The 12,557-nt window shown below is 44.9% G+C and overlaps 1 protein-coding gene across 1 annotated transcript in view; it reads left to right on the forward strand.

Annotated features, from left to right (window-relative positions):
* SCD5 (stearoyl-CoA desaturase 5) overlaps positions 1–12,557 on the forward strand; it is a 157,688-nt gene that overhangs the window by 67,908 nt on the left and 77,223 nt on the right. The gene's annotated exons all lie outside the window — the stretch shown is intronic.

Raw genomic sequence — 12,557 nt, forward strand, 5'->3', positions numbered from 1 at the left:
CAATATCAGTGCACTGCATATAGTAAGGATTAAGGATTGTTTAATGAAAATTTTATTCAGTTATACTTGAGTGTGTGTTCAACATTGCAGTGTGTAATATATTTCACTGCAAGTCTCCATTAAATAAATAAATAAACAGCTGCCTCCGTAACAAGCAGAATAAAAATAACCAGTTTTTTCCATCTCAGCGTGTGGGTAATTCAACTCTGCTTGGTTGGGAAAGTTCTATTAGCCTTGCTGTGAAAACTCAGGGTTATTTTTTTAGTAACAGACGTGCTGGTAGCAGAAAGTAGTTGCCTGTGCCTCTAAGAGCCTTTGGGAAGGATGCTGTCCCCACTCCACTACAGGCCCTTGAGGGCCTCAGAAGCTCGTCAACCCTCCAGGTGGCTTTTCCTCGCTTCTTTTCTGTGACTCATCTTGTCACTTGCATGCTACTCCCCTTAGGTTTGGGCCAAAATCAAATGCTTCTTTTTAGGGCTTTATCTTCACAAGGCATCATGTCTTAGAATTTTCATGGATGAGCTAAAGCTGTCACAATAACAAATGGGAAAAAACACAAATACCAGTGCCACCCAAAGCTGTCATTTTTGTTTGCTTGACGAGACTAAAAGGTGCCACTGAGGTACTGTGCGTAGTTGATGGTGAAATGAAAAGAAAACTCAGGTTTGGGTTTTACCCTCGGAAAGTTAGTGTTGGCTGATGGGGAGTGACAGCTCTCTTGGGGTTTGAATTGAATTCACATTCAAGGTTTTATTCGAAACACGAAAAAGCCTTTGTCCTTCAGTTCCTTCAACACTGAGAATAGACTAACATCATCTACATTGCATGTGAAGTGGAAAGATTTATTTCTTTCTAAAGCTCAGGGAAGTTATTTTTCTAAAGCAATAAAACATTCCAGGGTCTTGACGTAGATCACAGGAGAACTTTGGCCTCCTTCTTGTGGAACTATTCTGACTTGGTTTTTCTTTTTTTGTTAAAATAGGCCTTCAAGAAACCCCTCTTGAATTCTTCCTGATTATTATCCTAAATACGAAGTGCACCATCTGATATGTAAACAAAATGTGTCCCCAGTTTTCTCTGCATGGGAGAGGTTACCTTTATTGTGCTCATTGGAAGAAAATGTCACGTATAGTTTCTCTCAGAGGCCGTACAGCCCAGTACCGCCTGGAGCAGCGGTGCCCAACATTTTTGGTACCAGGGACCGGTTTCATGGAAGACGGTTTTGCCATGGACTGGGGGTGGAGGAGAATGGTTTCGCAATGATTCAAGTGCATTACATTTATTGTGCACTTTATTTCTGTTACTATTACATTGTAATGTATATTGAAATAATTATACAACTCTCCGTAAGGCTGACAGGGGCGGAGCTCAGGAGGCAATGTGAGCAATGGGGAGCGGCTGTAAATACACATGAAGCTTCGCTCACTCGCCCGTGGCTCACCTCCTGCTGTGCGGCCCGGTTCCTAACAGGCCACGGACCAGTACTGATCCGTGGCCCAGGGGTTGGGGACCGCTGAGCCGGAGGACAGGCTCTGGGGCCAGAATGTCTGGGTTCTTGCCTTCCTGCTGCCACTGGCTGCTGCCACCACTCACAGTCACAATAATACCAGCAGTTCTGAGGATATTTATCACCTATCTACTGTGGGTCAGGCACTGGACTTTCCTCATCTCTAATCCTAAAAACAGGCCTTCCAGATTTGTTTTATTCTCCCCACTTACAGATGTGGAAACTGAGACTCAGAAAGGACCAGAGAAGACAGAAACATAGCCACATGTATATCTTTTTACATTATTTCTTTTTTAATCTGACTTTGTCTTTCCAGCTTATTTTAGGGCCTACTTAATTGTGGGCAGGAAGAAGTATGCATATATTTAATCCCTTGAGTATCATAAAGCCAGCACAAAGCAAAGTTTAACCCATATTTTTACGTGCTGGTCCTCTGTGTTCCACTGGTTGGTGTTTTTAATGTGTGAAGCAAAAGAAGAAAGGTGAAATTTAGTATCTGTGTATTGACTCTCAGTGACATTTGTTTCCTGCAGACTTTTAATCTGAACATTTTCAAACACAGATAATTCTAAAGAATAATACAGTAAACACCAGCACATCTACTACCAGATTCAACAATTATTAACATTTTACCACATTTGCTTTATCTACAATTTTTTCTCCGTCGTTTAAAAGTAAGTTGCAGGGCTTCCCTGGTGGCGCAGTGGTTGAGAGTCCGCCTGCCGATGCAGGGGACATGGGTTCGTGCCCCCGTCCAGGAAGATCCCACATGCCGCGGAGCGGCTGGGCCCGTGAGCCATGGCCACTGAGCCTGCGCGTCCGGAGCCTGTGCTCCGCAACGGGAGAGGCCACAACGGTGGCCCGCGTACCACCAAAAAAAAAAAAAAAAAGTAAGTTGCAGATGTTATGGCCCTTTATTCCTAAATAATTCCACATGTATCCTCTTAAAATAAAGACATTATCATAACTTAGTAACAATCTGTCTAGTTAAAATTCAAATTTCTCCAGTTGTTCTCAAAATATCTTTTATAATTGATTTTTTTGAACGCATATTCTGTCAAGCTTATTGCATTGCATTTGACTGTTATTTGTTCTCTGTCTTTAGAACAAACTCTCACCTTTGATATTGACATTTTGAAGAGACCAGGCCAGTTTTCTGTAGAAGGTCCCACATTTTGAATTGTCTGATTGTTTCCTTTTCTCCCTTATTTTCTGTATACTGGGAGCTGGTATAAAAGCATATTGAGATTAAAGTTGAGCATTTTTGGCAATAATTTCTCAAGGATGATGTGATGTGCTTCATATTTATCACATCAAAGGGCACCCAATGTCAAGTTCTTCCACTATTCCTGATGCTAAATTTCATCTCTTGGTTAAGTGCCAGATTCCTCCTTTGTAAAATTTTATTTTCCCCTTTACAATTAGTAAGCAGTCTGGGGGATGATGCTTTGACATCTTGGGGATATCCTGCTTCCCAACAATCCTTTGACCTAATGAGTTTAGTATCTGTATTAGTTTGCTAGGGCTGCCGTAACAAAGTACCACAGACTGGGTGGCTTAAGCAACAGAAATTTATTGTCTCACAGTTCTGGAGGCTAGAAGGCTGGAATCAAGATGTTGGCAGGGTTGGTTCCTCCTGAGGGTTCTGAGGGAAGGATCTGTTCCAGGCTTCTCTCCTTGGCTTGCAGGTGGTTGTCTCCCGGTGTACCTTTACATCACCTTCCCTCTTTGTGTGCCTGTGTGTCCAAATTTCCTCGTCTTCTAAGGACCCAGTCATATTGGTTCAGGGCCCACTCTTTACAGAGTCCATCTGTAAAGACCTGTCTCCATAAAAGGTCACATTCTGGGGGCACTTGGGGGTTAGGACTTCAATACATGAATTTTGGGGGGGCACAGTTCAACCCATAACAGCACCCACTGATGGTCTTGCCAGAATCCATTATTCATTTATTGGGGTCTTAGGTTGGGTTCTTTGGGAAACAGATTCTGAGAGGCAGATTCGTGTACTAGTTTATCAGCAACTGTGCTTGGTAACATCTGGAAGAAAAGGGGAGAAGCTATGCTGCAATGCTGGGGCCTCAGCCTATGCTTCAGGCAGCTCCGGAACTAGATGGTCCTTCAGAGATGTTGCAAATGGTGGCAAAGGGCCAGGCCTTTGTACCCCTTTATCAGCTAAGCATTGGTTGCAGGCTGCCCCCAGGGCGGGGTGTGTTATAACTGTGGGCTGGGCAGCTTTGTTCCTTGGGGGAAGGAAGACTCAGCTGTGAGCTGTTAGGTACCAACAGTTCCAGTAGTTGGAGAAATGAGTGCCTGGGTCCTAGAGGGAGGGTTAGGGGTGTTGTGCCCACCACGTAGCACATGGGGTAACCGGGGGTTGCAGAAGGCTGGTTTCCTCCCCAAATCTACATTTGTTAGCTGGAACTCTTTTGAAAAGAAGAGCTTTCCCTCATCAACTGGGAATGAATTTTTTTTTTTTTTTCGGTAAGCGGGCCTCTCACTGTTGTGGCCTCTCCCGTTGCGGAGCACAGGCTCCGGACGCACAGGCTCAGCGGTCATGGCTCACGGGCCCAGCCGCTCTGCGGCATGTGGGATCTTCCCGGACCGGGGCACGAACCCGTGTCCCCTGCATCGGCAGGCGGACTCTCAACCACTGCGCCACCAGGGAAGGCCCCTGGGAATGAATTTTAGTTCTTTCTAAAAAGACAGGGTAAATGCTTAAACCTTTCCCTTTTAATCACCAGTTTTCCAAGTCAGGAGTTGATGTAACTCAGCTATACTTAGCGAGTTATGATTTTTGCCATTGTGGGCCCCTTCCGCCATCAAAAAAATTAGAAATTATATCTTACACCTGTGTGGGTGCAAAGACAAATATAACCTAGGCTGGATTCATTATTATACATTTACTATTATATTTGTTTTCCTTCCAAAGAAAATGTATTGTGGGCTTATCAGTGCTGTGTCTTCAGTGCCTAATGGACAAGGCCCTGGTTCTGCCCCAGCTCAGGGGCTGGGCGGGTGATAAACAAAGAGGGTTGATCCTAGTGTGTACCTGGGTACGGGGTGAGTGGGGCGAGGTCTCAAGGGAAGAGCATTTAGCTCCGGTAAAACGTTACCACTCAGGAAAATGAGGTGGCCTGGTGTTGCCAGGTCTTTCCATCTTTCAGGAGAAGCTAGAAATAGAGATTTTAAATCTTGGAATCCTCTATTTTTAACTGTTGGATCAGTTTTTCAAAATATCTGTGGGCTGATGGTGGCCTGAGGGCTGCCAGTTTGTCTGTGAGGCTCCTGGGGGAGGGATGTTGACCGTTTCCATACTGGGTACCTTACAGACAGCCGGGCACACCGAAGGTGCTGCTACATGCTTATCGAGGAAGGAAGGAAGGAAGGAATGGTGATATTTTGCTAAGGCAACTCATAAAATTAGGTTGGATTTTTTGCTTCAAAACCTGTGAGGATCAGAAAATCAGGCCCTGGATTTTGCTGCAAAGAAAAAAATCTGCCTTGGGCTATTCACAGCAATTTACAGAGACTTGGCAGGAATAAAAACGTGTGAAGGAAGCCCTTGAAACCGGAGTTCGTGAACTAGGTCAGCCTGCCCCGATGATGTGGTCCCCAATCAGAGAATCGAAGAGGATTTCTTGGTATCTTGATAGAATGCTGTCTTATTAAAATTGTAACTCTTTTCTTCTATTTAAGGCAGAAACATTAGTGTGGCCAACGTTGGAAGGACTGTGTTTTGTCAATTTTCCCTTTGGGGGCACCAAGGCACCTCACTGCCAAACGTGTTCTGTCTCTGTCCTTGGCCTGCTCTGCTCCATGGGGGGTGTTTGTTCCAAGCCCAGTGTGTTCACACGGAGCCCCGGGGAGGCCCCTTCTCTGGTCAGAAGAGGGGGGAGGAGGGAGAGGACATCCTTGAGGAGGAAGAAGACAGAGAGAAAGCTATGCCTCCCGGGACGTTTCCCCTCCACTTCATTTTAATTCCCAGCCCTTTAAAGGGCTCAGACATCAAAGCAATATTGGTGCTTTGGGCTTCTCCTGTCAAACTTTCCTCCAACACACGCCTCCAGGGCTCAGTGCTCAGCCCTCTGAGAGCCTGGGTGACACATCTTCATGCTTCACTGCTGCTAACAGGCCTGCTGACTCCTGCCTAAACCTCTGGGCCGGGCTTCAACCATTGGCTGTCCTAATTCTATTAGGGAAATTGCTTGTTAGAAGAGAGAGAGAATGGTAACTCATAAGTACCCAGATAATTCAGATGATAAGGGCAGAAATCCTTCTTTTTTCCACTTCTCCCAAAATGACTAGTTTGGGTGCTGTTTCTAAATTTTAGTCTTCCTTCAGCGAGACTGTCATTTTTGATATTACAGTTTCCCATCTATGGTCAGAGACGTTAATGAGCATACACAATATGAAGCATATCTATAACAATATGAAGAATATGAATTCCTCTCTCTCTTGTCTCTCTCTCTCTCTCTCTCTCTCTCTCACACACACACACACACAGACACACATTTACTGCCCAAGAGAAAAATCACAACTGAATAATTAATGGAAAAGGAAAGTCAGTGTGCCCATAGTGCAGTGCATTATTCTCTTTGTATTCAATTATCTCTAATTCTGATTTTGATAGTTGTGTCTTGATCTTGATTGTGAGAGAGGGAGACAGAGAGGATGATGGGAGTTATCCTGTATCATGAACCGTGCTCGCTCTTCCCAAATTCACCTCCAAGAACCTGGGAGGGCTGAAGATCAGGCTAAGGAAAAGAGTTGCTCTTGAGACCTGGGGCCTCCTTTCCTCTGAAGACCCTGCTTCCTGGTCTCCCAGCCTCAGTCGGAAAATCTTTGCCTAGTGATAAGAATAATGGTGTTTTCAGTAATGTTTATTAAGATATTACTCTTTGCTAAAACCTTATATATATATTTTCATTCGTCTCATGATAACCTTTTGAGATAGTCTTTTGTTTGTTTGTGTGTTTCATAGATAAGAAAACTAAGACTAAGAAAGAGTAAGATGGTATTGCCCCCCACCAGCTAGGAAAAGATAGACAGGCGACTGACCTGTGAATTCACTGATTTACCTGTGCACCTCCTCACTCCTCTGTGTAAGAAGCCAGTGTTCTCTGTGAGCTGTTCCAGCGAGCTCTGATTCCCACGCCTAATAAATGATCACCCCCCCCCACCCCCCAGAAGCTTTGTGTCATTTGAGGGAGAGAAAGAGGTTTTGAACAAGGAAGTAAGAAGGCATCGAGGGAGCTGGAAGCCACACTAGAAAGATTCCAGTCTGAACTAGTTTATGCTCTGGAATAGTTATCTCTCAGGGGCTTGCTTTGGTGTAGTACTGAAGAAATATTGATAGATCATAAAATAATAAAATAACTTTGATTTTTGTTTGTTTGTTGCATTTTTAGTAAAATGTTAAATGATCGACAGCTCCAAATATAGCTCTTCTCATACGTGTGGCCACTTTCATTAGATGCCAACTATTTTTAGAAGTGGACTGGATGCAGAGCAGTGTTAGTCTTTGACATTTTCTTAAGAACAAAAAGAATAAACTCTTCCACTCCCTTCCCCTAACCATTCAGTTGTCAACACCATTATGTAATGATTACGGACTCCTAAGGTTCTGTTTAACAAATTCTTATTCCTATCAAGGGACCCTTTTTTCTTTAATCAGACCTCTTCTCTCACCAAGGTGTGAAGGTGCCTCAATGCACAGATGGTCTTCAGCCATAGTTCTTTTATTTATTTTTATTTTTTAATGCCTTTATTGGAGTATAATTGCTTTACAATGGTGTGTTAGTTTCTGCTGTATAACAAAGTGAATCAGCTGTACATATACATATATCCCCATATCTCCTCCCTCTTGTGTCTCCCTCCCACCCTCCCTATCCCACCCCTCTAGGTGGTCACAAAGCACCGAGCTGATCTCCCTGTGCTATGCGGCTGCTTCCCACTAGCTATCTATTTTACGTTTGGTAGCGTATATATGTCCATGCCACTCCCGGCTTACCCTATCCCCTCCCTGTGTCCTCAGTCTACATCTGCATCTTTATTCCTGTCCTGCCCCTAGGTTCTTCAGAACCATTTTTTTTTCTTTAGATTCCATATATATGTGTTAGCATACGGTATTTGTTTTTCTCTTACTGACTTACTTCACTCTGTATGACAGTCTCTAGGTCCATCCACCTCACTACAAATAACTCAATTTCGTTTCTTTTTATTGCTGAATAATATTCCATTGTATATATGTGCCACATCTTCTTTATCCATTCAGTCTGTCGATGGACATTTAGATTGCTTCCAAGTCCTGGATATTGTAAATAGAGCTGCAATGAACATTAGCATTTATTTCTACATGAAATAAACTTTTTCACTCTGTGCCTGAGGAAAGAAAGAAAGCAGGAAGAGAATGTAGGAAGAGCAAGCATAGGCTGTGGGTAGGGAGATGAGACTTCCATCCTGGGCTTCTGTCACTAAAAATCCTTTTGCTTGCATCACAAGCCAAGAGGAGAAGCTAGGTTTCCTTGGTCCTAAATGAGTCTCTGCAGGAATTGGCCAGTGTCTTGCAACTCAAAGTGTGGTCCCTGGGATAGCTGCAGTGGCATTACCTGGGAGCTTGAAGGACATGTAGAATCTCTGGCCCTACCCAGACCTACTGGATTAGTATCTGCAATTTAATAAAATCCCTAGGTGATTTATAGGCACATTAGTTTAAGAAGCACTGTCCTTGTCCATCACTCCCATACTTGGCTGTATAACTGAATCACCTGGGGTTACAAACCCCTGCCTCATCAGTATAAGGTTCTAGAAGATGTGTATAGATTTTAAAGCTCCTCAAGTAATTCTGATGCAGCTAGCCCAGCCCCAGAAGGAGCCCATTGGTACAGCCTATAGTGGCCAGCCTCCTAGGGCACAGAGCAGCATGAGAAGGGAGAGTATGTGTCTGCAGGGGCTCATGGAGACTATCTAGCGCAAGTGATCATTTCAGCCCACTAGAATCCATCTAACACAACACTTTCTGTTATTCTAAATTTGATCATGTAACATTCTTTAGTGGTACCCTCTTGTCCTCAAGATCAAATATCTCTTTTTAGTATCACATATATGCCTTTCTGGTCAGGCCTCTGCCTGGTTTTTGCATTTCATTTCACCCCACACCCCCTCCCAGGAGTCAGACCCAAACACTTGGCAGTGCTCCTCCCAGGAACCTTCACACCTCCATGCCTTTGCTCACACATCACCTCTACCTGGAATGCCAGTCCCTCCTTCAGGGACTCCTGTAGCACCTCTGTCTCTCCTTCATTGTGTTCATCACCCACATAATGATTTGCTTAATATCCATCTAGAGACTGCCCACAAGGAAAGGGACCACATCTGTCTTGTTTGGACCTGCATAGGAGCAGTTTTGATTGGGGTGGGGATGAAAGAAGGGCAAAATCCTAATTGAATGGGCTTAAGAGAAAATGGGAAATGAAGACCTGTTATCCACAATTAAGAGACAATCCATTCAATGAATTATGTGTAAAGGGAAGCAGAGAAATGGAATAGGATCTAGATAGGGAAAGGGCGTCAAGAGAGGTTTTGTAATTTTGTTTTTTGAAATGAGAAAAATAACAGCTTGGCTATAGGCCACAGGAATAATATGGAGGGAGGATATTGATGGTGCAGAGAGAAGGGAAATGGCAGAGCAATTGGGTAGGATGGAGGGGATACGATGCACAAGGAAGGGCCAGCCTTAAAGGGCACGTGGACTGGCCATCTGTAGGAATGCAGGAATGGCAGGGTGCACAGGCTCGGATGCTGGAGGGTGGCTAGAGGTGGTAGGGCCTGAGGAGGTTCTGCTATTCTCAAACAGAAGCAAAGTTATCAGACGGGGAGGGGGAAGGAGATTTTGGGAGGTGAGGTGATTGGAGCAGGTATTGAAATAGACATCTAGGAGAGAGGGAGAACATATGGACCAGGGGAATACTAAAGCCCAGTTAAGGTTAAAGGTTCATGAATTTTAAAGTGAAACCAATCAGCATGGTTGCATATTTTTCTCCAGCTAAGTTAGTTTCACAGGTACCAGCTGAGAATACGTGGAAGGACATACATGATCCCTGCCCTCCTGGACATTATGTTTTAGATGGGAAGATGGCATTAGATGAACAATTCCTTATATCATTACAAAGTGATGATTGCCATGTTGGAAAACACAGAGGGCCAGAGAGCATCTAACAGGGATTCCTGGTCTAGCCTGAGTGCCTGAAGTGAGACCTGTGGATACAGAATGAGGTCGTTTAAAAGACCCGAATTCTTCCTTGGTTTTTTGTTTGAATTATACATACTGCGGTGCAACAGCAGAGTGGTAACATGCTATGCTATAATTTTATGGTTGTTAGTGATCTGCTGTGGCTTTCATTCTAATTGTCATATATGCTGTAAATCAACCCGGAAAAGTAGGATTTGCCCAGGACTCCAGAACAGTCTAAGTGGACCTGACTGAAGGCAGGAAGGATGCTTGAGGAAAACAGGCAGTACCTGTAAAATGCATGAAATATATCTTCGCCCTCCTGTTCCATTCCCTTTCCGTTGAATCTTCCTAGAAGATGCGGGCACTTCCAGAACGGAGCACCTATCTTCCTGCAGCCCATGTGCAGCACAGCATAAGGGGGCAGAGTGGAAGGGGGTGGGGATTGCAAAGAGGGGCTGTTGGTTATTGCTACGTATGATAGAATTACTAAGACAACATTGTAAGTCAACTCTACCTCAATTAAAAATAAAAAGATAGAATTTAGCAGGTTTTAATAGTAAAAAGAAACCCTTTGCTTCTAAGCCCACAGTTTTCAAGAGCCTGAAAATGTTCTGATTTTGAATGAAGTGTTGAAATAGCACCTAGGAGGAAATGGCCTCGGAATCTCAAACTTTGTAAACCCAAACCTTTAACGGGAGGACATAAGGTCTAATTGCAATCCTTTGTAACACCATCTCATGAGAGGGCCTTGCCCTGTGGCTGCAGTCCCTTGTCAGTCCTTCTTTCTCACATCTGGTGGGTCAGCTAAACACTCAGACCCTGGACCAACAACATCAGCAAACCTGCAAACTTGTTAGAAACAAATCTCGTGGGTCTCTCCCCAGACCTACTGAATCTCTGGGAGTAGGGCCCAGCATCTGCATTTTAACAAGGTCCCCTGGCACTTTAAAGTTCAGGGATCAATGACTTAAAATATTATTGCTCTTTCTTCCGACTTCTTTGTTTTCAGCTTGTTTATGATATGATATGCTATGCTTTGCTGAGCTATGATATATGATATGATATATGAGATGTGAGTTACTCCTACAGCTCCCCCATGAAACCAGAGAGATGTGAGGAAGCAAGGCCAGTGAAGTCACACCAGATTTCAAGAAGAACGTTCCCAAGAAACCAGAGCAGGATTCTCTACCTCGGCACTGTTGACTTTTTGGTAGTGGTACCTTTTTGTTGTAGGCAGCATCTGGGCATTGCAGGGTGCTCAGCAGCATCCCTGGCCTCCACCCACTAGAAGGGTGCCAGTAGCACCCTTCATGTTTTGCATTGTGACAACTAATAATTGTCTTGGAGACTTTGCTAAATGTCCCAGGAAGGGGAGCAAGCAAAATTGCCCACCCGTTTGAGAACCTCCGGCTTAGAGTAATGAAAAGCGTGGGAGTCTTCACAGGGGGTTAGCTGGGAAAGGGATAGTTTACCCTTGGGTGTAACCAGGCATAACCAGGGCAAGAACATATGCTAATGCTGCTTGTCAGGCCTGGCTAACATTTTATGTGCATTACTTCTTTCTATCCTTACAACAAGCCCATAGGGCAGGTACTATTTTCCCCACTTTATGGATGAAAAAAACAAGGTTTAGAGATTAAGTCACACTGATAAGTGATACACCAGGGATTCAATCCCAGGTTCATCTTAACCATTATGACATATGGCCCATCATTTACTTATATGTATCTCTGTATCTCTATGTGTATCTGTCTATCCATCTATGGCACTGTCTGTCTTTCTCCATTTATCTGCCAAATCTCAGAAGGACTGGAGAAGAGAAACAGTCATTTGTTGGCCAGAGCCCAAGTGTGACTTTGAAAACACTGAAGCTGGCGGGAAAGGCAGATATCTAAGTGCGTTGTCTTCTCCCACACAGGCTCCACCCTACCCCCCATGTGGCCCTGTCCCCAGGAGCCTTGGCCCTCTGCGTCCTTCCTCCGCCTCGCCTCTTCCCTTTCCTCGGTGGAAGACAGGTCCGCGCATGTTTTGTGCTTCGTGTCCTCCTGTCGGAGCCCCCCTGCACACCTGCCCGCCAGCCCGGGGCTTGGATATCAAAGACTCCTCTGTGGAGGGCCTGGCGAGCAGCTCACACCATCAAAGGGAGCCGCCAGGAGAAGAGTGCAAACGGCCCGAGTTCACACAAAAGGGCAAGCGGGTCTCTCCTGATCTGGAGTTGCTTAGCATTTACGAAGCCCCGTGGGAGTCAGCTCGGGGTGGGGGGCGGGGGGGGTGTTGGAGGGAGCACAATACACTCTGGATCTGGGTTTCTCCATCTGTAAATTCAGGGGATGGGACCAGATGGTCTCTAAGGGAGGATGTACCTTATAGGGCAGCGGTTTCTCAGGCCCGGTAGTGCATCAGAATCACCTGTGGAGAGAGGTGCCCGCTCTACCGGCCCCATGGGCCTCGCGGCTGGCTGTTAAAGATGCCAGATGACTGCAATGCGCTGCCAGGGCTGAGGACCACTGCACCAGAGGAGAGGGCTTGGGGCTGCACTGAGCTGGCCTTTGGGCCCCAGCTCTGTCGTTGTGAGATCCAGAGGCATTTACTTAATGGCTCTGGGCTTCAGTTTTGCCCATCTGTAAAATGGGGATTAGGATATCTACCTCATAGGAATAAAACAATAAAATTAGATATATTGGTAAAGTGACGGTCTGTGGCAGGCATGCAGTGAGAGTAGGCTCCCTTCTCCAGCCTCCTTTCTGACACTGTTATGCAGTGTGGTGCATTTTTCTTTTTTTAATTGGACTTTTACTGTGCACTGGTTTAAGAAAG

This window comes from Orcinus orca, chromosome 4 (genome assembly GCF_937001465.1).
Source record: "Orcinus orca chromosome 4, mOrcOrc1.1, whole genome shotgun sequence".
Classification (NCBI taxonomy): domain Eukaryota; kingdom Metazoa; phylum Chordata; class Mammalia; order Artiodactyla; family Delphinidae; genus Orcinus; species Orcinus orca.